Source organism: Schistocerca piceifrons, chromosome 2 (assembly GCF_021461385.2).
Source record: "Schistocerca piceifrons isolate TAMUIC-IGC-003096 chromosome 2, iqSchPice1.1, whole genome shotgun sequence".
NCBI classification, from domain to species: Eukaryota; Metazoa; Arthropoda; class Insecta; order Orthoptera; family Acrididae; genus Schistocerca; species Schistocerca piceifrons.
Genome location: NC_060139.1, coordinates 42,070,508 through 42,097,080, shown reverse-complemented (window position 1 = coordinate 42,097,080; position 26,573 = coordinate 42,070,508). Strand labels below are relative to the sequence as shown.

General features: G+C 51.1%; 43 non-coding genes across 43 annotated transcripts; 25 read left to right on the top strand and 18 right to left on the bottom strand.

Moving 5' to 3' along the window:
- Nucleotides 1-261: 261 nt before the first annotated feature.
- On the top strand, nt 262-333 carry Trnap-agg. Its single transcript has one exon. It is a non-coding gene; the product is annotated as a tRNA-Pro (tRNA).
- Nucleotides 334-527: 194 nt separating this feature from the next.
- On the bottom strand, nt 528-600 carry Trnad-auc. The gene has a single exon. It is a non-coding gene; the product is annotated as a tRNA-Asp (tRNA).
- A 158-nt stretch (nt 601-758) lies between these two features.
- Nucleotides 759-838, bottom strand: Trnav-cac. Its single transcript has one exon. It is a non-coding gene; the product is annotated as a tRNA-Val (tRNA).
- A 642-nt stretch (nt 839-1,480) lies between these two features.
- Trnap-agg lies at nt 1,481-1,552 on the top strand. The gene has a single exon. It is a non-coding gene; the product is annotated as a tRNA-Pro (tRNA).
- Nucleotides 1,553-1,746: 194 nt separating this feature from the next.
- Trnad-auc lies at nt 1,747-1,819 on the bottom strand. Its single transcript has one exon. It is a non-coding gene; the product is annotated as a tRNA-Asp (tRNA).
- A 158-nt stretch (nt 1,820-1,977) lies between these two features.
- On the bottom strand, nt 1,978-2,050 carry Trnav-cac. Its single transcript has one exon. It is a non-coding gene; the product is annotated as a tRNA-Val (tRNA).
- A 916-nt stretch (nt 2,051-2,966) lies between these two features.
- Trnav-aac lies at nt 2,967-3,039 on the bottom strand. Its single transcript has one exon. It is a non-coding gene; the product is annotated as a tRNA-Val (tRNA).
- Nucleotides 3,040-3,197: 158 nt separating this feature from the next.
- On the bottom strand, nt 3,198-3,270 carry Trnav-cac. Its single transcript has one exon. It is a non-coding gene; the product is annotated as a tRNA-Val (tRNA).
- Nucleotides 3,271-3,755: 485 nt separating this feature from the next.
- Trnag-ccc lies at nt 3,756-3,827 on the bottom strand. Its single transcript has one exon. It is a non-coding gene; the product is annotated as a tRNA-Gly (tRNA).
- A 6,492-nt stretch (nt 3,828-10,319) lies between these two features.
- Nucleotides 10,320-10,391, bottom strand: Trnap-agg. The gene has a single exon. It is a non-coding gene; the product is annotated as a tRNA-Pro (tRNA).
- A 488-nt stretch (nt 10,392-10,879) lies between these two features.
- Trnav-cac lies at nt 10,880-10,952 on the top strand. Its single transcript has one exon. It is a non-coding gene; the product is annotated as a tRNA-Val (tRNA).
- A 158-nt stretch (nt 10,953-11,110) lies between these two features.
- On the top strand, nt 11,111-11,183 carry Trnav-aac. The gene has a single exon. It is a non-coding gene; the product is annotated as a tRNA-Val (tRNA).
- A 193-nt stretch (nt 11,184-11,376) lies between these two features.
- Nucleotides 11,377-11,448, bottom strand: Trnap-agg. Its single transcript has one exon. It is a non-coding gene; the product is annotated as a tRNA-Pro (tRNA).
- Nucleotides 11,449-11,936: 488 nt separating this feature from the next.
- Trnav-cac lies at nt 11,937-12,009 on the top strand. Its single transcript has one exon. It is a non-coding gene; the product is annotated as a tRNA-Val (tRNA).
- A 158-nt stretch (nt 12,010-12,167) lies between these two features.
- Nucleotides 12,168-12,240, top strand: Trnav-aac. The gene has a single exon. It is a non-coding gene; the product is annotated as a tRNA-Val (tRNA).
- A 193-nt stretch (nt 12,241-12,433) lies between these two features.
- On the bottom strand, nt 12,434-12,505 carry Trnap-agg. Its single transcript has one exon. It is a non-coding gene; the product is annotated as a tRNA-Pro (tRNA).
- Nucleotides 12,506-12,993: 488 nt separating this feature from the next.
- Nucleotides 12,994-13,066, top strand: Trnav-cac. Its single transcript has one exon. It is a non-coding gene; the product is annotated as a tRNA-Val (tRNA).
- A 158-nt stretch (nt 13,067-13,224) lies between these two features.
- Trnav-aac lies at nt 13,225-13,297 on the top strand. Its single transcript has one exon. It is a non-coding gene; the product is annotated as a tRNA-Val (tRNA).
- Nucleotides 13,298-13,490: 193 nt separating this feature from the next.
- Trnap-agg lies at nt 13,491-13,562 on the bottom strand. The gene has a single exon. It is a non-coding gene; the product is annotated as a tRNA-Pro (tRNA).
- A 487-nt stretch (nt 13,563-14,049) lies between these two features.
- Nucleotides 14,050-14,122, top strand: Trnav-cac. The gene has a single exon. It is a non-coding gene; the product is annotated as a tRNA-Val (tRNA).
- Nucleotides 14,123-14,280: 158 nt separating this feature from the next.
- On the top strand, nt 14,281-14,353 carry Trnav-aac. Its single transcript has one exon. It is a non-coding gene; the product is annotated as a tRNA-Val (tRNA).
- A 193-nt stretch (nt 14,354-14,546) lies between these two features.
- Trnap-agg lies at nt 14,547-14,618 on the bottom strand. Its single transcript has one exon. It is a non-coding gene; the product is annotated as a tRNA-Pro (tRNA).
- Nucleotides 14,619-15,106: 488 nt separating this feature from the next.
- Trnav-cac lies at nt 15,107-15,179 on the top strand. The gene has a single exon. It is a non-coding gene; the product is annotated as a tRNA-Val (tRNA).
- A 158-nt stretch (nt 15,180-15,337) lies between these two features.
- On the top strand, nt 15,338-15,410 carry Trnav-aac. The gene has a single exon. It is a non-coding gene; the product is annotated as a tRNA-Val (tRNA).
- Nucleotides 15,411-15,603: 193 nt separating this feature from the next.
- Trnap-agg lies at nt 15,604-15,675 on the bottom strand. Its single transcript has one exon. It is a non-coding gene; the product is annotated as a tRNA-Pro (tRNA).
- Nucleotides 15,676-16,162: 487 nt separating this feature from the next.
- Nucleotides 16,163-16,235, top strand: Trnav-cac. Its single transcript has one exon. It is a non-coding gene; the product is annotated as a tRNA-Val (tRNA).
- Nucleotides 16,236-16,393: 158 nt separating this feature from the next.
- On the top strand, nt 16,394-16,466 carry Trnav-aac. Its single transcript has one exon. It is a non-coding gene; the product is annotated as a tRNA-Val (tRNA).
- A 193-nt stretch (nt 16,467-16,659) lies between these two features.
- On the bottom strand, nt 16,660-16,731 carry Trnap-agg. The gene has a single exon. It is a non-coding gene; the product is annotated as a tRNA-Pro (tRNA).
- A 719-nt stretch (nt 16,732-17,450) lies between these two features.
- Trnav-aac lies at nt 17,451-17,523 on the top strand. The gene has a single exon. It is a non-coding gene; the product is annotated as a tRNA-Val (tRNA).
- A 193-nt stretch (nt 17,524-17,716) lies between these two features.
- Nucleotides 17,717-17,788, bottom strand: Trnap-agg. The gene has a single exon. It is a non-coding gene; the product is annotated as a tRNA-Pro (tRNA).
- A 488-nt stretch (nt 17,789-18,276) lies between these two features.
- On the top strand, nt 18,277-18,349 carry Trnav-cac. Its single transcript has one exon. It is a non-coding gene; the product is annotated as a tRNA-Val (tRNA).
- A 158-nt stretch (nt 18,350-18,507) lies between these two features.
- On the top strand, nt 18,508-18,580 carry Trnav-aac. The gene has a single exon. It is a non-coding gene; the product is annotated as a tRNA-Val (tRNA).
- A 193-nt stretch (nt 18,581-18,773) lies between these two features.
- Nucleotides 18,774-18,845, bottom strand: Trnap-agg. Its single transcript has one exon. It is a non-coding gene; the product is annotated as a tRNA-Pro (tRNA).
- A 488-nt stretch (nt 18,846-19,333) lies between these two features.
- Trnav-cac lies at nt 19,334-19,406 on the top strand. Its single transcript has one exon. It is a non-coding gene; the product is annotated as a tRNA-Val (tRNA).
- Nucleotides 19,407-19,564: 158 nt separating this feature from the next.
- Nucleotides 19,565-19,637, top strand: Trnav-aac. Its single transcript has one exon. It is a non-coding gene; the product is annotated as a tRNA-Val (tRNA).
- A 193-nt stretch (nt 19,638-19,830) lies between these two features.
- Trnap-agg lies at nt 19,831-19,902 on the bottom strand. Its single transcript has one exon. It is a non-coding gene; the product is annotated as a tRNA-Pro (tRNA).
- Nucleotides 19,903-20,390: 488 nt separating this feature from the next.
- On the top strand, nt 20,391-20,463 carry Trnav-cac. The gene has a single exon. It is a non-coding gene; the product is annotated as a tRNA-Val (tRNA).
- A 158-nt stretch (nt 20,464-20,621) lies between these two features.
- On the top strand, nt 20,622-20,694 carry Trnav-aac. The gene has a single exon. It is a non-coding gene; the product is annotated as a tRNA-Val (tRNA).
- Nucleotides 20,695-21,439: 745 nt separating this feature from the next.
- Nucleotides 21,440-21,512, top strand: Trnav-cac. The gene has a single exon. It is a non-coding gene; the product is annotated as a tRNA-Val (tRNA).
- Nucleotides 21,513-21,670: 158 nt separating this feature from the next.
- Trnav-aac lies at nt 21,671-21,743 on the top strand. The gene has a single exon. It is a non-coding gene; the product is annotated as a tRNA-Val (tRNA).
- A 193-nt stretch (nt 21,744-21,936) lies between these two features.
- On the bottom strand, nt 21,937-22,008 carry Trnap-agg. Its single transcript has one exon. It is a non-coding gene; the product is annotated as a tRNA-Pro (tRNA).
- A 488-nt stretch (nt 22,009-22,496) lies between these two features.
- Trnav-cac lies at nt 22,497-22,569 on the top strand. Its single transcript has one exon. It is a non-coding gene; the product is annotated as a tRNA-Val (tRNA).
- Nucleotides 22,570-22,727: 158 nt separating this feature from the next.
- Trnav-aac lies at nt 22,728-22,800 on the top strand. The gene has a single exon. It is a non-coding gene; the product is annotated as a tRNA-Val (tRNA).
- The last annotated feature ends 3,773 nt before the right edge of the window (nt 22,801-26,573 follow it).

Genomic DNA, 26,573 nt, shown 5'->3' with positions numbered 1-26,573 from the left:
GGGTGTCTGCCGTAGCACCCCTAACGAGATAGCGGCGTTTCGCGCAGTCGTAATTGCAAGTCATATCAGCAAAAGCAATCACTTTCTCAGCAGCAGGCAGTGCGAGCCCAGCGGCAGCTCTACATGAAGGTACCAATAGCCCAGGAAGGCCGCCGACCGCGGGAATTCGCGCCGCCCCCATCCCGCCAGCCTACACGAGACTGTCAGGGCACCCTGGACGACATCGAGGGACCGAAGTAATTGGCATTCGCCGTGTCACAGGGCTCGTTGGTCTAGGGGTATGATTCCTGCTTAGGGTGCAGGAGGTCCCGGGTTCAAATCCCGGACGAGCCCTAGCGTGTTGTGCAATCTGATCGCACGTCAGTGGCTGAGTCAGCGCAAAAAGCTCGCCGTCAATATCAAATGAATTTCTTATTTGGTGTGAGCAATTGACGCTGTGGTCCAACGCGTGAAGGCGATTACGAAGGTTTCGGGTACAGATGGTAGCAGATGCATGTTAGTAAGTCTTGCTTAAAGTGATGAAAAAGTGTTTCCGCCCGGGATCGAACCAGGGAACTTTTGCGTGATGGGCAGACGTGATAACCTCTACACCACGGAAACTGCTTGTGCGAACCTTATTTCACAGACAACTTGTGGTGATGCTGCCATCGTACCTAAAAAATTCAATAAATGTGGTACTTGCAAAACGAAGGGACATGCAGCAGATCCACACACGACGTGGCTCATTGGAGGACAATACGACACAGGCAGGAAAATACTGGTCCGGCCGGGATCGAACCGGGGACCTTCTGCGTGTGAAGCAGACGTGATAACCGCTACACTACGGAAACGACGGACCCGAGAAGTCCATCCTTGTTCACTCCAACTTGCCTCAGCCTTTCTCTCGTCCGCGAATGCACACACGACATTTCATTTGTCAGCCTGGAACCCATCACAGCCGAGGGCTCAAGAAGTCTTCGGGGTGCTCGAGAGGGTGTCTGCCGTAGCACCCCTAACGAGATAGCGGCGTTTCGCGCAGTCGTAATTGCAAGTCATATCAGCAAAAGCAATCACTTTCTCAGCAGCAGGCAGTGCGAGCCCAGAGGCCGAGGAGTGCATCTTTGTTCACTCGAACTTGCCTCAGCCTTTCTCTCGTCCGCGAATGCACACACGGCAGTTCTTTTGTCAGCCTGGAACCCATCACAGCCGAGGGCTCAAGAAGTCTTCGGGGTGCTCGAGAGGGTGTCTGCCGTAGAACCCCTAACGAGATAGCGCCGTTTCGCGCAGTCGTTATTGCAAGTCATATCAGCAAAAGCAATCACTTTCTCAGCAGCAGGCAGTGCGAGCCCAGCGGCAGCTCTACATGAAGGTACCAATAGCCCAGGAAGGCCGCCGACCGCGGGAATTCGCGCCGCCCCCATCCCGCCAGCCTACACGAGACTGTCAGGGCACCCTGGACGACATCGAGGGACCGAAGTAATTGGCATTCGCCGTGTCACAGGGCTCGTTGGTATAGGGGTATGATTCCTGCTTAGGGTGCAGGAGGTCCCGGGTTCAAATCCCGGACGAGCCCTAGCGTGTTGTGCAAACTGATCGCACGTCAGTGGCTGAGTCAGCGCAAAAAGCTCGCCGTCAATATCAAATGAATTTCTTATTTGGTGTGAGCAATTGACGCTGTGGTCCAACGCGTGAAGGCGATTACGAAGGTTTCGGGTACAGATGGTAGCAGATGCATGTTAGTAAGTCTTGCTTAAAGTGATGAAAAAGTGTTTCCGCCCGGGATCGAACCAGGGAACTTTTGCGTGATGGGCAGACGTGATAACCTCTACACCACAGAAACTGCTTGTGCGCACCTTAATTCACAGACAACTTGTAGTGATGTTGCCATCGTAACTAAAAAATTCAATAAATGTGGTACTTGCAAAACGAAGGGACATGCAGCAGATCCACACACGACGTGGCTCATTGGAGGACAATACGACACAGGCAGGAAAATACTGTTCCCACCCGGGATCGAACCGGGGACCTTCTGCATGTGAAGCAGGCGTGATAACCGCTACACTACGGAAACGACGGACCCGAGAAGTCCATCCTTGTTCACTCCAACTTGCCTCAGCCTTTCTCTCGTCCGCGAATGCACACACGACATTTCATTTGTCAGCCTGGAACCCATCACAGCCGAGGGCTCAACAAGTCTTCGGGGTGCTCGAGAGGGTGTCTGCCGTAGCACCCCTAACGAGATAGCGGCGTTTCGCGCAGTCGTTATTGCAAGTCATATCAGCAAAAGCAATCACTTTCGCAGCAGCAGGCAGTGCGAGCCCAGAGGCCGAGGAGTGCATCTTTGTTCACTCGAACTTGCCTCAGCCTTTCTCTCGTCCGCGAATGCACACACGACATTTCTTTTGTCAGCCTGGAACCCATCACAGCCGAGGGCTCAAGAAGTCTTCGGGGTGCTCGAGAGGGTGTCTGCCGTAGCACCCCTAACGAGATAGCGGCGTTTCGCGCAGTCGTTGTTGCAAGTCATATCAGCAAAAGCAATCACTTTCTCAGCAGCAGGCAGTGCGAGCCCAGCGGCAGCTCTACATGAAGGTACCAATAGCCCAGGAAGGCCGCCGACTGCGGGAATTCGCGCCGCCCCCATCCCGCCAGCCTACACGAGACTGTCAGGGCACCCTGGACGACATCGAGGGACCGAAGTAATTGGCACTCGCCGAGTCACAGGGCTCGTTGGTCTCGGGGTATGATTCCTGCTTAGGGTGCAGGAGGTCCCGGGTTCAAATGCCGGAGGAGCCCTAGCGTTTTGTGCAAACTGATCGCACGTCAGTGGCTGAGTCAGCGCAAAAAGCTCGCCGTCAACATCAAATGAATTTCTTATTCGATGTGAGCAATTGACACTCTGGTCCGACGCGTGAAGGCGATTACGAAGGTTTCGGGTACAGATGGTAGCAGATGCATGTTAGTAAGTCTTGCTTAAAATGATGAAAAAGTGTTTCCGCACGGGATCGAACCGGGGACCTTCTGCGTGTTAGGCAGACGTGATAACCGCTACACGACGGAAACTGCTTGTGTGCACTCTACTTCACAGACAACTTGTAGTGATGTTGCCATCGAAACTAAAAAATTCAATAAATGTGGTACTTGCAAAACGAAGGGACATGCGGCAGATCCACACACGAAGTGGCTCATTGGAGGACAATACGACATAGGCAGGAAAATACTGTTCCCGCCCGGGATCGAACCGGGGACCTTCTACGTGTGAAGCAGACGTGATAACCGCTACACTACGGAAACGACGGACACGAGGAGTCGATCCTTGTTCACTCGAACTTGCCTCAGCCTTTCTCTCGTCCGCGAATGCACACACGACATTTCATTTGTCAGCCTGGAATCCATCACAGCCGAGGGCTCAAGAAGTCTTCGGGGTGCTCGAGAGGGTGTCTGCCGTAGCACCCCTAACGAGATAGCGGCGTTTCGCGCAGTCGTTGTTGCAAGTCATATCAGCAAAAGCAATCACTTTCTCAGCAGCAGGCAGTGCGAGCCCAGCGGCAGCTCTACATGAAGGTACCAATAGCCCAGGAAGGCCGCCCCCATCCCGCCAGCGTACGCGAGACTTCCAGGGTACCCTGGACGACATCGAGGGACTGGAATAATTGGCAATCGCCGTGTCACAGGGCTCTTTGGTCTAGGGGTATGATTCCTGCTTAGGGTGCATTTCACAGTTTCGAAGATCGCGATTCGTTACATGGAATACCCGTAGAAAAAAAACGTACCTTTTGTGCGGTGGCCGGGAATCGAACCCGGATCAACTGCTTGGGAAGCAACCATGCTGACCGTTACACCACCACCGCATTGTGCTGCGTCCCACCCACGCCCTGATGTGTCGGCTACCCTCCTGCCTCCAGAGGCCGAAGGCGATGGCGCTGTAGGCGCTCAACGCCAGGGCGGAGGTGAGCACATTTGAACGCAGTGCGTAGGTGCTGCTATGGCGATGTAGTGAAGCTAGAAGCAGAACTGACAGCCGTTGAAAAACTGCCCTTTAAGTTACAGCAGGGCGATAAAACAAATATCTAATGTGACGTACTTACTGATGATCCAGAGTCGATTCAGCATATGTGTGCCAATCCACAAGTAGAAAGCGCCTAAGTATCACAATATTAAGTTGGTTAGTTTGATGCTCGCCTGGAGCATATCATTAGCTTCCCCTGAGGGCGAAATGCACAGCGTAGCCGTTGCTAGGGAACGGCCTTTTCTGTCGTCTTTGTTTTCTCTGCGTCAATGTGAATATTGATAACTACAGTTCTGCTCGTTCCACTCAAGACAGATGGCGACGGAAAACAATGGTTTAAGGCACCATGTTTAAGCTGTGGTTCCCGAAAGGGAGGTTTGTGGTGCAACCTCACATCTGACAACTCGTTTTAAATACTCTAAAACCAACGTAATTCCTTCACACAAGAAAAAAAAACACGCTAATTTCGCCGTCAGGCTCTGGAGATATACCTAGAAACGATGGTGGTAGAGATTTTGTGCTCACACGTCAGATTGGCCGACAGTCGCGCTTGCGACAACGTGCTGGTCGGACGTGTCAGTGCTCCGCTCCACCGCGTGTTCACAAGGCGTGTTTTCAACTCATATTTCTGTTTGCAAGTGTTGTGTTTTTCTGCAGTTTATATCGTTTTCCATTTGTATTTTTTTTTGCGGTCTTATTGTAGCGGGTTAACCGCTCGCTATCTGCTGCAATGTCCAGGTTATTTCCGCGAAAGTGTACACTCCGTTTTGATTTCGACAAGTCCACCCGATCTGTGCAACCGAGTTCACTGGAGATACATGACTGGATCGTTGATGTTATTGGGATTACATCTGACCAAGTGCACACCGTCTATTATGATACCGAGCAGTATTGTTTCTTTGTTAAATTACTGAATCCTGTATTACTGGAGAAGATCATGACGAAGCACGGAGGAACGCTATTTTCCGACACCGGGACGACTCTGTAAGTACAGTGCTCATTTCCAATGCCGATGTAGACTACACGAACGTGCGTATTTTTAACTTACCCCCTGCAGTAGAAAATTGTTATCTAAAGGAGGTGCTGTCCAAATTCGGTGACGTTAAACAGATTCGACATGAACGGTGGTCAAGTCAACATAGGTTGCAATGTTACAGTGGCGTTCGATCTGTAGAAATGCATGTGAAGCAGATTATTCCATCCCATATACTTGTTTGTGACTATAAGGCTCACATTACTTACATTGGCCAAACACCGACCTGTCATATCTGTAATGAGAGTGGTCACTTGCGTCAAGACTGCCCCAGGCGCATGTTTGTGTTAAAGAATTCCCTCCAGCAGCGTAAAAGGCTTACTTTGGCGGATGTAGTGGCAGCCAAGCCGATGACAGAGATTGGGCTCCCTAGTTCTGAAATGCCTTCGGAACAGCAACAAGAAATTCGTTCTGATGAGTTTCCGGTTCTGGTTCGGAGAGACAAAGGTGCGTTGCCCCCTGCAAAACTCGATGCCGCGACCAATAAGAGGCGCAGAACTTGTGACAGCAGTGGCTCTGATAACGACACCTCTAGTGCGCATGAGACCGCGAAAAAGGACGATCGGGAATCCGGCTCGGAAGCGAAAGCTCCAATCGGTGAGGCTATTGTGGACGGTTCTCCTCCCACAATTTCAAGTGCCGATACTTCCGTGGAAGTTAAGCAGTTGCCGCTGGCTAGTGCCTTAGAACTTCCGCGACAGCCAACTCCGGCCGACCAACCTGTACGTGTGGCTCACATTCCTGCAGGCAGTACACACACAGAGGCCTGTGATGGTGGTATACAAACACCTCTGAGCGCCGACGGTACACATCACGTGGCAGCCGCTTCGGTTCAGGACTCACAACAAGGGGAATGTCAACAACTCCAGGAAAAAATACATACACAGCTGCCCGGGTCTTTCGGTGACAACAAACCGTTGCGGGCAGAGAATGTTGCCAAACAGGCTGATAGTGCGAGTGATAGTTCAGCTGCTCGCTCGCCGGCGGTGTCGCCGCGTGCGATCCCTTCGAGGGATGTGCCGGGAGAGCAGCTTGACATCACCCACGACCCTCCCACGCCGCCGGCTGCGGAGGTGCTCCACAGTGTCCGCCCCAGGATCCGAGTGCAACCTAATGTAAATGCTGTGCGTAAAAAGAGTAAGAACAACGACGCAAGAATACAACTCAGTGACGTCACAGACACGAATTTCCCGGCCACAAATATGGAATGGCATGAAGATGTTGCCCTTTAAAGATATTTGCTCCTTCCGCCTCTCCAACGTACTGTCATTATGTCGCAGGCCTATACGATCACGACATTAAATATTAATAAAATCCGGTCGGAGGTGAAACTGAGTGCCTTAAAACAATATCTCTATGAGTCGGGAACAGATATCGCTCTTTTGCAGGAGGTGGCCATGCCACACTTAACTCTTCCTGTTTTTGTTGCTATTACAAATTTTTCCCCCGACTCGAACTTGGGGACTGCCATCTTAAATAGAGAAGGCGTTCCCGCCACTCAGGTTGACAAGTTAGATTCCGGTAGAGGTGTGGGTGTCACCGTTTTTGGCGTCACCATCATTAACTTGTACGCGCCTTCTGGCAGTACCTATAGAGCGGAACGAGCAAACTTTTTTATGGAACAAATCATCTATTTGTTACGGAAAAATCCCGAACGTGTTATCATTGGAGGTGATTTTAATTGTGTTTTATCCCAGAAAGATCAGTCCCCGAATTTTAATTATTCGCCTGAATTAAAGCGTCTCGTGACCGACCTCAAACTGAAAGACGCGTGGGAAATTAGGTACCCGACCTTGGTACGATTCACACACATCGTCGCGAATTCCTGCAGCAGAATTGACAGGATTTATGTTTCCGACGTTTTAGAGAATGTCTTGTTACAAATTGAAACAATACCCTCCAGCTTCTCTGATCACAGTGGTGTCGTTGCGTGCCTGAATTTGCTGCTACAACCAACACGTTGGTATAAAAATCAATGGAACTTGAACGTCTCCTTATTAACGGATGCTGACCTAGAGGCGGCGGTGCGACGCGCTTGGGAGCAGTGCTTGCGCACTACCACAAACTTTCGTAGCACCATAGCGTGGTGGACTCAGCATGCAAAACCCAAACTGCGAAAAGTTGTTATATTCTTCGGTATTGACAGAGCAGCCGCGATAAAGAAGACGATGGAGTTCTACTACACTATCTTACACGACCTCTGTGATAGAGCCGACGCCGCGAACACCAGAATAGACGACATTCGAAAAATAAAGGCGAAATTAATCAATCTTAAGAGGATGCAACTGGAAGGTCTTAAGATCAAATCTAAAGTGAAGTCGGTCAGGGACGATGAAACAGCCGCTCTATACCACCTTGTCAAACATGCTAAGAACAGAAGGAGGACTTTTATTGAGGCCCTGAAACTCGGTGATGGCACGACTGTCGACACCCAGCGAGAGATTATCAAGGCACTACACGACTATTTTGTTGACACCTACACGTCAGCGGCTACTCATGACGACTGCTATGACGAACTGTTTAGTGCCATTTCCTCTACTATAACTAAAGAAGACAATGACACCATTTCTTTGGAATTTAGTAATAAAGATGTTTTGGAGATTGTCTGCCACTCGCCGATCAGGAAGTCCCCTGGTCCTGACGGATTAGCCATTGAATTTTACAGGAGGTATTGGCACATCATCGGGGACAAAATCACCCAATTAGTGAACGAAGTTTTTCAAGGGAAGCCTATACCACTTGCCTTTAAGGAATGCACAATTGTGCTTATCCCTAAAAGCAGAGGTACCAAAAATATCGCCAACTTCCGCCCCATTTCATTGTTAAACTCCGATTATAAAATAGTCGCCCGTGCAATCAACACGCGAATGATGCCCCTCACTGCTAAATTCATTGGACGTCAGCAGACATGTGCCTTCGGGAGAACTGTATTGCAAACGGCAGCTTTTTATCGGGATATCATTGCTTTAACGAACGCCAGTAACGTGAAGTGTGGGCTGATCTTTCTGGACTTTTTTAAAGCCTTTGACCTCGTCGCTCACGAGTACCTCCTTGAAACCATGAAAAGATTCGGTTTCTTGCAGACCGCGATTGACATGATCACAAACATGGCACTGGGGATCAACGCAAGGCTTTCTGTCAACTCGCAACTAACCCAACCGATTCAAATCAACAGAGGGATTCCACAAGGCAGCCCTTTGTCCATGTTACTTTTTGTTCTTTCACTCGAACCTCTGTTACTCCAACTGCAGGCGAAACTCACAGGGCTAACACTTTCAGGAGAAAAAACTGTCGTAGGCGCCTATGCCGACGATGTGGGTGTGGTTGTCCACAATGAGAATGACGTCACCACTATAGCGGCTCACCTCCAGCAATACTGTTTGGCGTCGGGGGCTAAATTGAATGACAAGAAAAGTAAATTTCTTAACCTCTGTGGCCTCCAGCATTTGCGAGTTGGCTACGCTCAGGAAGTCAGCGTCCACAAGGCTCTCGGCATCATATTGACGGCGTCCTCTTTAAAGATGGCGGCGGCAAACTGGAAGGAAATAGTGCGTAAACTTAACGGTGGTCTCATTGACAATTCCCACAGAAGCCTCAATCAATTTGATCGGATTCATCTGGTCAACTCCTGTATTTTATCCAAAGCCTTCTACACGGCGCAGCTCCTTCCACTGCCTGCAGTCATTGCTAAGCAAATTATGTCGAAGGTAACCAATTTTATTTGGCGAGGGGAAATTTTTCGCGTGTCTGCCAAAACTGCGACACTCCACCCCCAGAATGGAGGGATGGGATTAGTAGATATCAAGGTGAAAGCGATGGCTCTCTATGTTACAAGGACGGCCGCTATTATTCACAATGATCCTTCCGGCATTACAGCGCAATTATTCACTGCCGTCAGGCCGCAAAGTCTTGACCCACCGTTGAATATTCAGCCCATCAGTTATCGGCTAAAACATATCAGAGATTATTACCTTTCACGGAGCTACATCAGTAAAGAGGTCATAAACTCTCCACATTTAACTGCACAAGCCATAATAGCGGACTGGAGACAACACGAAGGAACGAATCCATTGGCAACGAAGCTCGGTGGCATGAACTGGGATATCGTATGGCGCAATGTCAGTTCCCGTGTCCTCAGTTCCGATGCTCGCACTGCCTGGTACAAAGCCATCAATGATGTGGTTAGCACGAACGAGAGGTTACATAACATCGGGCTGAGTGACACCCCTCTCTGTCGTCGCTGCCAACTGACGGATACAGTTATCCACCGTTACACCTGCGGGGACCGTCTCCAGAACTGGGTTTGGCTTCGACAAAAAATAGCTCTTATTACCAGGACTACAACCGCCAATGTTTCGTCAGCATTACTGTCTCGTCCTGATGTGCATTTTTATCCGCAGACGAAAAACAATGCAGTTTTGTGGTTGCTGGGTACCTATTCCAGCTACGTCTTTAATAATTTTGGCGGTGACAATTATTTGGAATTCAAGATGTTTATGGATATCGAATTCGCCAAAACATGTACGTACCCGAATCATGGGAAACTCTTCGGCAATATGCTTAAAATAGCGTTTCATCGCATGGGTATCGGATAGGTCAACTGAGTGTGAAGGGGTGAGGCCGGGCCGCGGGACACCAGTAGTGCCGCGAAGAGGCCCCACTGCTTCTGTGTCGCGTTCGGACTCCCCCTCCCACTGCGGCCTTCACTGACTCGCTGGACACTGGCTACAGGAACTTTCATTGAGTGAGATAAGAAGCTGTGTTTATGTTACGTTTATTCTTCGAGCAGCACTTCAACTATGGCCAAGGGCGAAGTCTTTTCGTTGTCTTTTTCACCATTCCAATTTATTTTCATAGAAGGTTACGGGTTTAGTTTTTCATAAAAAAAAAAAAAAAAAACAAAAAAAAAAAGTGGCGCAATTGGTTAGCGCACGGTACTTATAAGGCAGTAGCCGTGAGCAATGCCGGGGTTGTGCGTTCGAGCCTCACATGGGGCATACTTTTACCAATTGTTCCTTTTTTTATGTGCTCTCGTTCATTCAAAAAAAAAAAAAAAAAAAAAAAAAAAAACACGCAGAAGGTCCCCGGTTCGATCCCGGGCGGAAACACTTTTTCATCACTTTAAACAAGACATACCGACAAGCATTTGCCACGTTCTGTACCTAAAGCTTGGCAATCACCTTCATACGTCGGACCAGACGGTCATTTCTTTACACCAAGTATGAAATTCACTTTACACTGACGGGCAGCTTTTTGCGCTGACTCAGCCACCTACGTGCGACCAGTTTGCACAAAACGCTAGGGCTCGTCCGGGATTTGAACCCGGGACCTCCTGCACCCTAAGCAGGAATCATACCCCTAGACCAACGAGCCCTGTGACAGCGTGAACGCCAATTATTTCAGCAAACTGTATCCCTCGAAGTCGTCCAGGGTGCTCTTTGAATCTGGTGCGGCTGGCGGGATGGGGAAGGTGCTTTCTGCCGGCAGTGCTGTTCTTCGACAGACTGTGTGGCGACACCGTGGGTCACGGGCAGCACCGTTCTCGGAGGTGCCGTGGCCCGCGGTCGGCGGCCTTCTAGGGCTATTGGCATCTTCATGTAGAGCTGCCGCCGGGTGCGCACTGCCTGCTGCTAAGGAGGTGATTGTTTTTGCTGATGTGACTTGCAATAACGACTGCGCGAAACGCCGCTATCTCGTTGGGGATGCTACGACATACACCCTCTCGAGCACCCCGAATACTTGTTGAGCCCTCGGCTACGATGGGTTTCAGGCTGTCAAATGAACTATGGTGTGTGCATGCGCGGACGGGAGAAAGGCTGAGGCGTCTTCGAGTGTACAAGGATGGAGAGAGCGTATCCGTCGTTTCCGTAGTGTAGCGGTTATCACGTCTGCTTCACACGCAGAAGGTCCCCGGTTCGATCCCGGGCGGGAACAGTACTTTCCTGCCTATGTCGCATACTACTCGAGTGAGCCACGTCGTGTGTGGATCTGCTACATGTACCTTCGTCATGCAAGTGCCGCATTTACTGAATTTTTAAGTTACGATGGCAACCTTGCTACAAGTTCTCTGATAAGCAAGAACGAAAGCAGTAGTTTCCGTGGTGTAGCGGTTATCACGTCTGCCTAACACGCAGAAGGTCCCCGGTTCGATCCCGGGCGGAAACACTTTTTCATCACTTTAAACAAGACATACCGACAAGCATTTGCCACGTTCTGTACCTAAAGCTTGGCAATCACCTTCATACGTCGGACCAGACGGTCATTTCTTTACACCAAGTATGAAATTCACTTTACACTGACGGGCAGCTTTTTGCGCTGACTCAGCCACCTACGTGCGACCAGTTTGCACAAAACGCTAGGGCTCGTCCGGGACTTGAACCCGGGACCTCCTGCACCCTAAGCAGGAATCATACCCCTAGACCAACGAGCCCTGTGACAGCGTGAACGCCAATTATTTCAGCAAACTGAATCCCTCGAAGTCGTCCAGGGTGCTCTTTGAATCTGGTGCGGCTGGCGGGATGGGGAAGGTGCTTTCTGCCGGCAGTGCTGTTCTTCGACAGACTGTGTGGCGACACCGTGGGTCACGGGCAGCACCGTTCTCGGAGGTGCCGTGGCCCGCGGTCGGCGGCCTTCCAGGGCTATTGGCACCTTCATGTAGAGCTGCCGCCGGGTGCGCACTGCCTGCTGCTAAGGAGGTGATTGTTTTTGCTGATGTGACTTGCAATAACGACTGCGCGAAACGCCGCTATCTCGTTGGGGATGCTACGACATACACCCTCTCGAGCACCCCGAATACTTGTTGAGCCCTCGGCTACGATGGGTTTCAGGCTGTCAAATGAACTATGGTGTGTGCATGCGCGGACGGGAGAAAGGCTGAGGCGTCTTCGAGTGTACAAGGATGGAGAGAGCGTATCCGTCGTTTCCGTAGTGTAGCGGTTATCACGTCTGCTTCACACGCAGAAGGTCCCCGGTTCGATCCCGGGCGGGAACAGTACTTTCCTGCCTATGTCGCATACTACTCGAGTGAGCCACGTCGTGTGTGGATCTGCTACATGTACCTTCGTCATGCAAGTGCCGCATTTACTGAATTTTTAAGTTACGATGGCAACCTTGCTACAAGTTCTCTGATAAGCAAGAACGAAAGCAGTAGTTTCCGTGGTGTAGCGGTTATCACGTCTGCCTAACACGCAGAAGGTCCCCGGTTCGATCCCGGGCGGAAACACTTTTTCATCACTTTAAACAAGACATACCGACAAGCATTTGCCACGTTCTGTACCTAAAGCTTGGCAATCACCTTCATACGTCGGACCAGACGGTCATTTCTTTACACCAAGTATGAAATTCACTTTACACTGACGGGCAGCTTTTTGCGCTGACTCAGCCACCTACGTGCGACCAGTTTGCACAAAACGCTAGGGCTCGTCCGGGACTTGAACCCGGGACCTCCTGCACCCTAAGCAGGAATCATACCCCTAGACCAACGAGCCCTGTGACAGCGTGAACGCCAATTATTTCAGCAAACTGAATCCCTCGAAGTCGTCCAGGGTGCTCTTTGAATCTGGTGCGGCTGGCGGGATGGGGAAGGTGCTTTCTGCCGGCAGTGCTGTTCTTCGACAGACTGTGTGGCGACACCGTGGGTCACGGGCAGCACCGTTCTCGGAGGTGCCGTGGCCCGCGGTCGGCGGCCTTCCAGGGCTATTGGCACCTTCATGTAGAGCTGCCGCCGGGTGCGCACTGCCTGCTGCTAAGGAGGTGATTGTTTTTGCTGATGTGACTTGCAATAACGACTGCGCGAAACGCCGCTATCTCGTTGGGGATGCTACGACATACACCCTCTCGAGCACCCCGAATACTTGTTGAGCCCTCGGCTACGATGGGTTTCAGGCTGTCAAATGAACTATGGTGTGTGCATGCGCGGACGGGAGAAAGGCTGAGGCGTCTTCGAGTGTACAAGGATGGAGAGAGCGTATCCGTCGTTTCCGTAGTGTAGCGGTTATCACGTCTGCTTCACACGCAGAAGGTCCCCGGTTCGATCCCGGGCGGGAACAGTACTTTCCTGCCTATGTCGCATACTACTCGAGTGAGCCACGTCGTGTGTGGATCTGCTACATGTACCTTCGTCATGCAAGTGCCGCATTTACTGAATTTTTAAGTTACGATGGCAACCTTGCTACAAGTTCTCTGAGAAGCAAGAACGAAAGCAGTAGTTTCCGTGGTGTAGCGGTTATCACGTCTGCCTAACACGCAGAAGGTCCCCGGTTCGATCCCGGGCGGAAACACTTTTTCATCACTTTAAACAAGACATACCGACAAGCATTTGCCACGTTCTGTACCTAAAGCTTGGCAATCACCTTCATACGTCGGACCAGACGGTCATTTCTTTACACCAAGTATGAAATTCACTTTACACTGACGGGCAGCTTTTTGCGCTGACTCAGCCACCTACGTGCGACCAGTTTGCACAAAACGCTAGGGCTCGTCCGGGATTTGAACCCGGGACCTCCTGCACCCTAAGCAGGAATCATACCCCTAGACCAACGAGCCCTGTGACAGCGTGAACGCCAATTATTTCAGCAAACTGTATCCCTCGAAGTCGTCCAGGGTGCTCTTTGAATCTGGTGCGGCTGGCGGGATGGGGAAGGTGCTTTCTGCCGGCAGTGCTGTTCTTCGACAGACTATGTGGCGACACCGTGGGTCACGGGCAGCACCGTTCTCGGAGGTGCCGTGGCCCGCGGTCGGGGGCTTCTAGGGCTATTGGCATCTTCATGTAGAGCTGCCGCCGGGTGCGCACTGCCTGCTGCTAAGGAGGTGATTGTTTTTGCTGATGTGACTTGCAATAACGACTGCGCGAAACGCCGCTATCTCGTTGGGGATGCTACGACATACACCCTCTCGAGCACCCCGAATACTTGTTGAGCCCTCGGCTACGATGGGTTTCAGGCTGTCAAATGAACTATGGTGTGTGCATGCGCGGACGGGAGAAAGGCTGAGGCGTCTTCGAGTGTACAAGGATGGAGAGAGCGTATCCGTCGTTTCCGTAGTGTAGCGGTTATCACGTCTGCTTCACACGCAGAAGGTCCCCGGTTCGATCCCGGGCGGGAACAGTACTTTCCTGCCTATGTCGCATACTACTCGAGTGAGCCACGTCGTGTGTGGATCTGCTACATGTACCTTCGTCATGCAAGTGCTGCATTTACTGAATTTTTAAGTTACGATGGCAACCTTGCTACAAGTTCTCTGAGAAGCAGGAACGAAAGCAGTAGTTTCCGTGGTGTAGCGGTTATCACGTCTGCCTAACACGCAGAAGGTCCCCGGTTCGATCCCGGGCGGAAACACTTTTTCATCACTTTAAACAAGACATACCGACAAGCATTTGCCACGTTCTGTACCTAAAGCTTGGCAATCACCTTCATACGTCGGACCAGACGGTCATTTCTTTACACCAAGTATGAAATTCACTTTACACTGACGGGCAGCTTTTTGCGCTGACTCAGCCACCTACGTGCGACCAGTTTGCACAAAACGCTATTGCTCATCCGGGATTTGAACCCGGGACCTCCTGCACCCTAAGCAGGAATCATACCCCTAGACCAACGAGCCCTGTGACAGCGTGAACGCCAATTATTTCAGCAAACTGTATCCCTCGAAGTCGTCCAGGGTGCTCTTTGAATCTGGTGCGGCTGGCGGGATGGGGAAGGTGCTTTCTGCCGGCAGTGCTGTTCTTCGACAGACTGTGTGGCGACACCGTGGGACACGGGCAGCACCGTTCTCGGAGGTGCCGTGGCCCGCGGTCGGCGGCCTTCTAGGGCTATTGGCATCTTCATGTAGAGCTGCCGCCGGGTGCGCACTGCCTGCTGCTAAGGTGGTGATTGTTTTTGCTGATGTGACTTGCAATAACGACTGCGCGAAACGCCGCTATCTCGTTGGGGATGCTACGACATACACCCTCTCGAGCACCCCGAATACTTGTTGAGCCCTCGGCTACGATGGGTTTCAGGCTGTCAAATGAACTATGGTGTGTGCATGCGCGGACGGGAGAAAGGCTGAGGCGTCTTCGAGTGTACAAGGATGGAGAGAGCGTATCCGTCGTTTCCGTAGTGTAGCGGTTATCACGTCTGCTTCACACGCAGAAGGTCCCCGGTTCGATCCCGGGCGGGAACAGTACTTTCCTGCCTATGTCGCATACTACTCGAGTGAGCCACGTCGTGTGTGGATCTGCTACATGTACCTTCGTCATGCAAGTGCCGCATTTACTGAATTTTTAAGTTACGATGGCAACCTTGCTACAAGTTCTCTGAGAAGCAAGAACGAAAGCAGTAGTTTCCGTGGTGTAGCGGTTATCACGTCTGCCTAACACGCAGAAGGTCCCCGGTTCGATCCCGGGCGGAAACACTTTTTCATCACTTTAAACAAGACATACCGACAAGCATTTGCCACGTTCTGTACCTAAAGCTTGGCAATCACCTTCATACGTCGGACCAGACGGTCATTTCTTTACACCAAGTATGAAATTCACTTTACACTGACGGGCAGCTTTTTGCGCTGACTCAGCCACCTACGTGCGACCAGTTTGCACAAAACGCTAGGGCTCGTCCGGGATTTGAACCCGGGACCTCCTGCACCCTAAGCAGGAATCATACCCCTAGACCAACGAGCCCTGTGACAGCGTGAACGCCAATTATTTCAGCAAACTGTATCCCTCGAAGTCGTCCAGGGTGCTCTTTGAATCTGGTGCGGCTGGCGGGATGGGGAAGGTGCTTTCTGCCGGCAGTGCTGTTCTTCGACAGACTATGTGGCGACACCGTGGGTCACGGGCAGCACCGTTCTCGGAGGTGCCGTGGCCCGCGGTCGGGGGCTTCTAGGGCTATTGGCATCTTCATGTAGAGCTGCCGCCGGGTGCGCACTGCCTGCTGCTAAGGAGGTGATTGTTTTTGCTGATGTGACTTGCAATAACGACTGCGCGAAACGCCGCTATCTCGTTGGGGATGCTACGACATACACCCTCTCGAGCACCCCGAATACTTGTTGAGCCCTCGGCTACGATGGGTTTCAGGCTGTCAAATGAACTATGGTGTGTGCATGCGCGGACGGGAGAAAGGCTGAGGCGTCTTCGAGTGTACAAGGATGGAGAGAGCGTATCCGTCGTTTCCGTAGTGTAGCGGTTATCACGTCTGCTTCACACGCAGAAGGTCCCCGGTTCGATCCCGGGCGGGAACAGTACTTTCCTGCCTATGTCGCATACTACTCGAGTGAGCCACGTCGTGTGTGGATCTGCTACATGTACCTTCGTCATGCAAGTGCTGCATTTACTGAATTTTTAAGTTACGATGGCAACCTTGCTACAAGTTCTCTGAGAAGCAGGAACGAAAGCAGTAGTTTCCGTGGTGTAGCGGTTATCACGTCTGCCTAACACGCAGAAGGTCCCCGGTTCGATCCCGGGCGGAAACACTTTTTCATCACTTTAAACAAGACATACCGACAAGCATTTGCCACGTTCTGTACCTAAAGCTTGGCAATCACCTTCATACGTCGGACCAGACGGTCATTTCTTTACACCAAGTATGAAATTCACTTTACACTGACGGGCAGCTTTTTGCGCTGACTCAGCCACCTACGTGCGACCAGTTTGCACAAAACGCTATTGCTCATCCGGGATTTGAACCCGGGACCTCCTGCACCCTAAGCAGGAATCATACCCCTAGACCAACGAGCCCTGTGACAGCGTGAACGCCAATTATTTCAGCAAACTGTATCCCTCGAAGTCGTCCAGGGTGCTCTTTGAATCTGGTGCGGCTGGCGGGATGGGGAAGGTGCTTTCTGCCGGCTGTGCTGTTCTTCGACAGACTGTGTGGCGACACCGTGGGTCACGGGCAGCACCGTTCTCGGAGGTGCCGTGGCCCGCGGTCGGCGGCCTTCTAGGGCTATTGGCATCTTCATGTAGAGCTGCCGCCGGGTGCGCACTGCCTGCTGCTAAGGAGGTGATTGTTTTTGCTGATGTGACTTGCAATAACGACTGCGCGAAACGCCGCTATCTCGTTGGGGATGCTACGACATACACCCTCTCGAGCACCCCGAATACTTGTTGAGCCCTCGGCTACGATGGGTTTCAGGCTGTCAAATGAACTATGGTGTGTGCATGCGCGGACGGGAGAAAGGCTGAGGCGTCTTCGAGTGTACAAGGATGGAGAGAGCGTATCCGTCGTTTCCGTAGTGTAGCGGTTATCATGTCTGCTTCACACGCAGAAGGTCCCCATGTCGATCCCGGGCGGGAACAGTACTTTCCTGCCTATGTCGCATACTACTCGAGTGAGCCACGTCGTGTGTGGATCTGCTACATGTACCTTCGTCATGCAAGGGCCGCATTTACTGAATTTTCAAGTTACGATGGCAACCTTGCTACAAGTTCTCTGAGAAGCAAGAACGAAAGCAGTAGTTTCCGTGGTGTAGCGGTTATCACGTCTGCCTAACACGCAGAAGGTCCCCGGTTCGATCCCGGGCGGAAACACTTTTTCATCACTTTAAACAAGACATACCGACAAGCATTTGCCACGTTCTGTACCTAAAGCTTGGCAATCACCTTCATACGTCGGACCAGACGGTCATTTCTTTACACCAAGTATGAAATTCACTTTACACTGACGGGCAGCTTTTTGCGCTGACTCAGCCACCTACGTGCGACCAGTTTGCACAAAACACTAGGGCTCGTCCGGGATTTGAACCCGGGACCTCCTGCACCCTAAGCAGGAATCATACCCCTAGACCAACGAGCCCTGTGACAGCGTGAACGCCAATTATTTCAGCAAACTGTATCCCTCGAAGTCGTCCAGGGTGCTCTTTGAATCTGGTGCGGCTGGCGGGATGGGGAAGGTGCTTTCTGCCGGCAGTGCTGTTCTTCGACAGACTGTGTGGCGACACCGTGGGTCACGGGCAGCACCGTTCTCGGAGGTGCCGTGGCCCGCGGTCGGCGGCCTTCTAGGGCTATTGGCATCTTCATGTAGAGCTGCCGCCGGGTGCGCACTGCCTGCTGCTAAGGAGGTGATTGTTTTTGCTGATGTGACTTGCAATAACGACTGCGCGAAACGCCGCTATCTCGTTGGGGATGCTACGACATACACCCTCTCGAGCACCCCGAATACTTGTTGAGCCCTCGGCTACGATGGGTTTCAGGCTGTCAAATGAACTATGGTGTGTGCATGCGCGGACGGGAGAAAGGCTGAGGCGTCTTCGAGTGTACAAGGATGGAGAGAGCGTATCCGTCGTTTCCGTAGTGTAGCGGTTATCACGTCTGCTTCACACGCAGAAGGTCCCCGGTTCGATCCCGGGCGGGAACAGTACTTTCCTGCCTATGTCGCATACTACTCGAGTGAGCCACGTCGTGTGTGGATCTGCTACATGTACCTTCGTCATGCAAGTGCCGCATTTACTGAATTTTTAAGTTACGATGGCAACCTTGCTACAAGTTCTTTGAGAAGCAGGAACGAAAGCAGTAGTTTCCGTGGTGTAGCGGTTATCACGTCTGCCTAACACGCAGAAGGTCCCCGGTTCGATCCCGGGCGGAAACACTTCTTCATCACTTTAAACAAGACATACCGACAAGCATTTGCCACGTTCTGTACCTAAAGCTTGGCAATCACCTTCATACGTCGGACCAGACGGTCATTTCTTTACACCAAGTATGAAATTCACTTTACACTGACGGGCAGCTTTTTGCGCTGACTCAGCCACCTACGTGCGACCAGTTTGCACAAAACGCTAGGGCTCGTCCGGGATTTGAACCCGGGACCTCCTGCACCCTAAGCAGGAGTCATACCCCTAGACCAACGAGCCCTGTGACAGCGTGAACGCCAATTATTTCAGCAAACTGTATCCCTCGAAGTCGTCCAGGGTGCTCTTTGAATCTGGTGCGGCTGGCGGGATGGGGAAGGTGCTTTCTGCCGGCAGTGCTGTTCTTCGACAGACTGTGTGGCGACACCGTGGGTCACGGGCAGCACCGTTCTCGGAGGTGCCGTGGCCCGCGGTCGGCGGCCTTCTAGGGCTATTGGCATCTTCATGTAGAGCTGCCGCCGGGTGCGCACTGCCTGCTGCTAAGGTGGTGATTGTTTTTGCTGATGTGACTTGCAATAACGACTGCGCGAAACGCCGCTATCTCGTTGGGGATGCTACGACATACACCCTCTCGAGCACCCCGAATACTTGTTGAGCCCTCGGCTACGATGGGTTTCAGGCTGTCAAATGAACTATGGTGTGTGCATGCGCGGACGGGAGAAAGGCTGAGGCGTCTTCGAGTGTACAAGGATGGAGAGAGCGTATCCGTCGTTTCCGTAGTGTAGCGGTTATCACGTCTGCTTCACACGCAGAAGGTCCCCGGTTCGATCCCGGGCGGGAACAGTACTTTCCTGCCTATGTCGCATACTACTCGAGTGAGCCACGTCGTGTGTGGATCTGCTACATGTACCTTCGTCATGCAAGTGCCGCATTTACTGAATTTTTAAGTTACGATGGCAACCTTGCTACAAGTTCTCTGAAAAGCAGGAACGAAAGCAGTAGTTTCCGTGGTGTAGCGGTTATCACGTCTGCCTAACACGCAGAAGGTCCCCGGTTCGATCCCAGGCGGAAACACTTTTTCATCACTTTAAACAAGACATACCGACAAGCATTTGCCACGTTCTTTACCTAAAGCTTGGCAATCACCTTCATACGTCGGACCAGACGGTCATTTCTTTACACCAAGTATGAAATTCACTTTACACTGACGGGCAGCTTTTTGCGCTGACTCAGCCACCTACGTGCGACCAGTTTGCACAAAACGCTATTGCTCGTCCGGGATTTGAACCCGGGACCTCCTGCACCCTAAGCAGGAATCATACCCCTAGACCAACGAGCCCTATGACAGCGTGAACGCCAATTATTTCAGCAAACTGTATCCCTCGAAGTCGTCCAGGGTGCTCTTTGAATCTGGTGCGGCTGGCGGGATGGGGAAGGTGCTTTCTGCCGGCAGTGCTGTTCTTCGACAGACTGTGTGGCGACACCGTGGGTCACGGGCAGCACCGTTCTCGGAGGTGCCGTGGCCCGCGGTCAGCGGCCTTCTAGGGCTATTGGCATCTTCATGTAGAGCTGCCGCCGGGTGCGCACTGCCTGCTGCTAAGGTGGTGATTGTTTTTGCTGATGTGACTTGCAATAACGACTGCGCGAAACGCCGCTATCTCGTTGGGGATGCTACGACATACACCCTCTCGAGCACCCCGAATACTTGTTGAGCCCTCGGCTACGATGGGTTTCAGGCTGTCAAATGAACTATGGTGTGTGCATGCGCGGACGGGAGAAAGGCTGAGGCGTCTTCGAGTGTACAAGGATGGAGAGAGCGTATCCGTCGTTTCCGTAGTGTAGCGGTTATCACGTCTGCTTCACACGCAGAAGGTCCCCGGTTCGATCCCGGGCGGGAACAGTACTTTCCTGCCTATGTCGCATACTACTCGAGTGAGCCACGTCGTGTGTGGATCTGCTACATGTACCTTCGTCATGCAAGTGCCGCATTTACTGAATTTTTAAGTTACGATGGCAACCTTGCTACAAGTTCTCTGAAAAGCAGGAACGAAAGCAGTAGTTTCCGTGGTGTAGCGGTTATCACGTCTGCCTAACACGCAGAAGGTCCCCGGTTCGATCCCAGGCGGAAACACTTTTTCATCACTTTAAACAAGACATACCGACAAGCATTTGCCACGTTCTGTACCTAAAGCTTGGCAATCACCTTCATACGTCGGACCAGACGGTCATTTCTTTACACCAAGTATGAAATTCACTTTACACTGACGGGCAGCTTTTTGCGCTGACTCAGCCACCTACGTGCGACCAGTTTGCACAAAACGCTAGGGCTCGTCCGGGATTTGACCTCCTGCACCCTAAGCAGGAATCATACCCCTAGACCAACGAGCCCTGTGACAGCGTGAACGCCAATTATTTCAGCAAACTGTATCCCTCGAAGTCGTCCAGGGTGCTCTTTGAATCTGGTGCGGCTGGCGGGATGGGGAAGGTGCTTTCTGCCGGCAGTGCTGTTCTTCGACAGACTGTGTGGCGACACCGTGGGACACGGGCAGCACCGTTCTCGGAGGTGCCGTGGCCCGCGGTCGGCGGCCTTCTAGGGCTATTGGCATCTTCATGTAGAGCTGCCGCCGGGTGCGCACTGCCTGCTGCTAAGGTGGTGATTGTTTTTGCTGATGTGACTTGCAATAACGACTGCGCGAAACGCCGCTATCTCGTTGGGGATGCTACGACATACACCCTCTCGAGCACCCCGAATACTTGTTGAGCCCTCGGCTACGATGGGTTTCAGGCTGTCAAATGAACTATGGTGTGTGCATGCGCGGACGGGAGAAAGGCTGAGGCGTCTTCGAGTGTACAAGGATGGAGAGAGCGTATCCGTCGTTTCCGTAGTGTAGCGGTTATCACGTCTGCTTCACACGCAGAAGGTCCCCGGTTCGATCCCGGGCGGGAACAGTACTTTCCTGCCTATGTCGCATACTACTCGAGTGAGCCACGTCGTGTGTGGATCTGCTACATGTACCTTCGTCATGCAAGTGCCGCATTTACTGAATTTTTAAGTTACGATGGCAACCTTGCTACAAGTTCTCTGAGAAGCAAGAACGAAAGCAGTAGTTTCCGTGGTGTAGCGGTTATCACGTCTGCCTAACACGCAGAAGGTCCCCGGTTCGATCCCGGGCGGAAACACTTTTTCATCACTTTAAACAAGACATACCGACAAGCATTTGCCACGTTCTGTACCTAAAGCTTGGCAATCACCTTCATACGTCGGACCAGACGGTCATTTCTTTACACCAAGTATGAAATTCACTTTACACTGACGGGCAGCTTTTTGCGCTGACTCAGCCACCTACGTGCGACCAGTTTGCACAAAACGCTAGGGCTCGTCCGGGATTTGAACCCGGGACCTCCTGCACCCTAAGCAGGAATCATACCCCTAGACCAACGAGCCCTGTGACAGCGTGAACGCCAATTATTTCAGCAAACTGTATCCCTCGAAGTCGTCCAGGGTGCTCTTTGAATCTGGTGCGGCTGGCGGGATGGGGAAGGTGCTTTCTGCCGGCAGTGCTGTTCTTCGACAGACTGTGTGGCGACACCGTGGGTCACGGGCAGCACCGTTCTCGGAGGTGCCGTGGCCCGCGGTCGGCGGCCTTCTAGGGCTATTGGCATCTTCATGTAGAGCTGCCGCCGGGTGCGCACTGCCTGCTGCTAAGGTGGTGATTGTTTTTGCTGATGTGACTTGCAATAACGACTGCGCGAAACGCCGCTATCTCGTTGGGGATGCTACGACATACACCCTCTCGAGCACCCCTAATACTTGTTGAGCCCTCGGCTACGATGGGTTTCAGGCTGTCAAATGAACTATGGTGTGTGCATGCGCGGACGGGAGAAAGGCTGAGGCGTCTTCGAGTGTACAAGGATGGACAGAGCGTATCCGTCGTTTCCGTAGTGTAGCGGTTATCACGTCTGCTTCACACGCAGAAGGTCCCCGGTTCGATCCCGGGCGGGAACAGTACTTTCCTGCCTATGTCGCATACTACTCGAGTGAGCCACGTCGTGTGTGGATCTGCTACATGTACCTTCGTCATGCAAGTGCCGCATTTACTGAATTTTTAAGTTACGATGGCAACCTTGCTACAAGTTCTCTGAAAAGCAGGAACGAAAGCAGTAGTTTCCGTGGTGTAGCGGTTATCACGTCTGCCTAACACGCAGAAGGTCCCCGGTTCGATCCCAGGCGGAAACACTTTTTCATCACTTTAAACAAGACATACCGACAAGCATTTGCCACGTTCTGTACCTAAAGCTTGGCAATCACCTTCATACGTCGGACCAGACGGTCATTTCTTTACACCAAGTATGAAATTCACTTTACACTGACGGGCAGCTTTTTGCGCTGACTCAGCCACCTACGTGCGACCAGTTTGCACAAAACGCTAGGGCTCGTCCGGGATTTGAACCCGGGACCTCCTGCACCCTAAGCAGGAATCATACCCCTTTTTTTTTTTTTTTTTTTTTTATATAAATGCCTGCAATTCAGTATCAGCTCATTATGAGCAAATGAAAGCGTAATTATTATTCCTCTAAGAAATATATCTATTGAAAAAAAAAAAATAAAAAAAATAAAAAAAATAAAATAAAATATTAAGGAACATCCACAACACAGCCACTTCAAAAGAAGTACACTACTTAAATTAAAATCCTAAAACATGGATATATAATGTAGACTGCTTTGTGAAATAAAGATTAAAAAAAAAACAAAAAAAAAACACGGAAACTTCAGTCCTGGTGTAGAGAAGAAACATACATAAAGGCGGCAAATCCAGAAACAGTATAAAAGAAAATGGCTCACACAGGTGACCTTAGCCAACACCCTCTCTTTCAAATGTCAGGCTAAGCATATTGGCAAAATCATCTCGGAGGCCTGGCAATCGCAAGCGCTGCCAGTAAGCAGTAAGCATGTACTGCCGAAACGCTAGGTGTCCATCCTCTTCATGACAACTGTTGACAAAATGTACGAAATGGCCAATCAACCACATGACGGTATGGAGCTTCGTTCGCGGAAAAAAGGAAGAATCGGGCCGGACGATGATGTCAATAGTATAAGCGGCTTCAGCAGACCTAGTGACAAAGGCAAGTTGTTTCCTGAGCCAACGCCAATTAGCAAGGTGCCCACAGCAGGTGAATCGATGTTCAAGGGTATCCACGAGACCACACCGAGTACAGGTGTCCGTGTCAGAAAGACCAATACGGTGCAGTCGTACATTGGTGGGAACCAAATTATTTATTACCCTATACCACGTGGACGCCACGGCCATAGAGTGGATCGGCAGACTAACATTCTTCCAGACGTTCCTCCAGGACACAGATGGAGACGCCAGTTCTATTGGATTGGGACCGGCCAGCCCCTCCCAGCGGGCAATCAAGCCCTTGGTCGTTGGCACCGGTCGCCGCAAGAAGACGTCACCGAGGTAACTCACCGCAATGTAAAATTCCCGAATGTGTTTCAACTTAAAATTTAGGCGTCCGACATCGACAGGTGGAGCAAGGCTCGCCGGACGCACAACAGTAAAAAGCCTGGATGTTATCGAAGTCACTTCTTGCGTAACAATTAGAGTCGTTCGGCGGACGTACAAAGCAGACGCCTTGCGAGTAATGTCAGAGAGGCCCAAGCCTCCGGAGAGACGCGGTTTCGTCATTACCTCGTAACGTAACTTGAATAGATGGCCCTTCCATATAAACCTGCTAGACAATTGGCGCAACCTTTTCGCCACCATCATGGGAAGTGGGAACAGCTGAGCAACATAATAAGCTTTACATAGAACGTAGGTGTCTAAAATTCTGACTTTTTGCAAAATGGTAGCAGAGCGCTGCTCATGGACCATCACAGCCCCCTGTATCTTCTCGGTGACAGATTTCCAATTGAGAGCCGCCATTTTTAGAGGACACCGATCAATGATAATCCCCAAGGACGTATGGCGATCGACAACAGTGGCCCAAGGGACGTCAGCATCGCGAAATCCTCGAATATCAAGGAACTTACATTTACCCTGATTGAGACGCGCTCCAGAGACACGACAGTATGCATCAACTGCCCCTTTCAACAACGGGATATCATCACGTTGACGGAGGAGAACAACGACATCATCCGCATATGCCTTAACCGAGAGCTTCCCACCAGAGAGGGACATACCCTGAAGCTTGAGAGCAATAGTCCGAAGCAGCGGTTCCAGGGACAATACGAATAAAGACATAGAGAGCGGACTACCCTGAGGCACTCCGCGGCGGATAGCAATGGGCGGCGTCAGCTGCCCATTGACTGACACCCGAGCTGTTATTCCCCTATACAAATTGCCAAGAACACCACGTGATGAAGCGTTAAAACCTATTGTACCTAAAACACGATCTAAAAACACATGACTGACGTGATCAAAAGCCTTATGAAAATCAAGGAAGGCAAAGGCACAATGTACGTTTGTAACCGCCGCAACCGAGACAACATCCCGATATTCGGCTACTGGTGTCAGAATAGCTCTATCATGAAAACAACATTGATGTGCACCAATCACACCCCGAAGCAGAGAGGACAACCGGCTATTGAGCGCTCTAGCAGCTGTCTTGTAGTCAAAATTCAGCAATGTGAGCGGACGAAGATTGGCAGCAGATAAACGACCAGAAGACTTCGGAATTAAAACAATTTTCCCTACTTTAAAATCGGCAGGCACATCCATCCCCCTGACAATCTCATTTAAAATCTGCGTAAAAATGCCACCCAAAAGAGGCCAAAAACGGAGATAAAATTCTTTAGGCAGGCCGTCTGGACCCGGCGATTTACTGGACGGAGAGCGAGCAATAAAATCGAAAACATCATCTACCTGGAACTCCCGGAGAAATTCGCCGTTCGCGTCAGGCGCGATCGTCGCAGTTAGATCCCCAAAGACATCATCCGAAAGAGACTCACCAGAATCATCGGCAGAATATAGACTAGTGTAATACTGATGAAGAGCACGAACCATTTCCTCCTGTGCAATAAGCTGTCGTCCATCATCCACCGTAAGAGAAGAGATGAAGGAGCGACGACGACGAGTGTGATGCCGTAGCAGGTGGTACAAGGATGTCAGCTCACCTTCAACAAGAGAGTGAGGTTTCGACTTGACTCGCAGACCATCCATCTGTCGTCGTTTAAGGCTCAAGAGCTTGGCTTTAATACGACGAACATCATGGATCCGCAGAGGAGAGGTACCCGCTGCGTCATATAGTTCACGCATGACAGAGTAGTAATATTCATACGTGTTCTTAAAATCACGCGCCCTAGCAGCACAGTAGAAAATCAAAGTCTGACGAATCTTGGGCTTGGCAAACGCAGTCCACCAAACCAGCAAGGAGGGGTATCGCGGGACAGAGCGAAGACAATGCTCCCACACGCCACTTATAACATCATCCATAGCACTGTCGGCAAGGTGGGAAACATTTAACATCCACTGGGAACGATAAAGTTTTGCAGGTTGGTGACTAAGATTTACAGTTGCAGTAAAAGCACAATGGTCAGAAAAACTAGTAGGAATAACATCGACAGAAAGAATTTTATCACATAAAAAATCAGATAAATAGAATCTGTCGAGTCTACTGCATGAGGACGCGGTAAAAAACGTATATTTCACCAGGGTTGGATATTTGTGTTCCCAAACATCACGCAGATGCATCGTACGAACTAAGTCATGTAAATCACGGCAATAATTAAAATTGGGGGACTGGTCTGCAGGGCGTAAAACACAATTAAAATCGCCTCCGAGCAGGAGACTCCGAGGACTCTGGCGCAAAAGATAAATAAGCTCTTCTTTATAAAAGCGCGATCGAGCCACAGTGTGACCCGAACCAGAGGGGGCATACAAAACAACGAGGCGGAGATCAAACAGACGACAACCAATCCCACGGCCAGAGTCAAGGAATTCAATGTCAGTAATAGGAATGCCCTCTCGAAAGAAAAGAGCAGTTCCTGTTGAATATTCCGGCGCGACA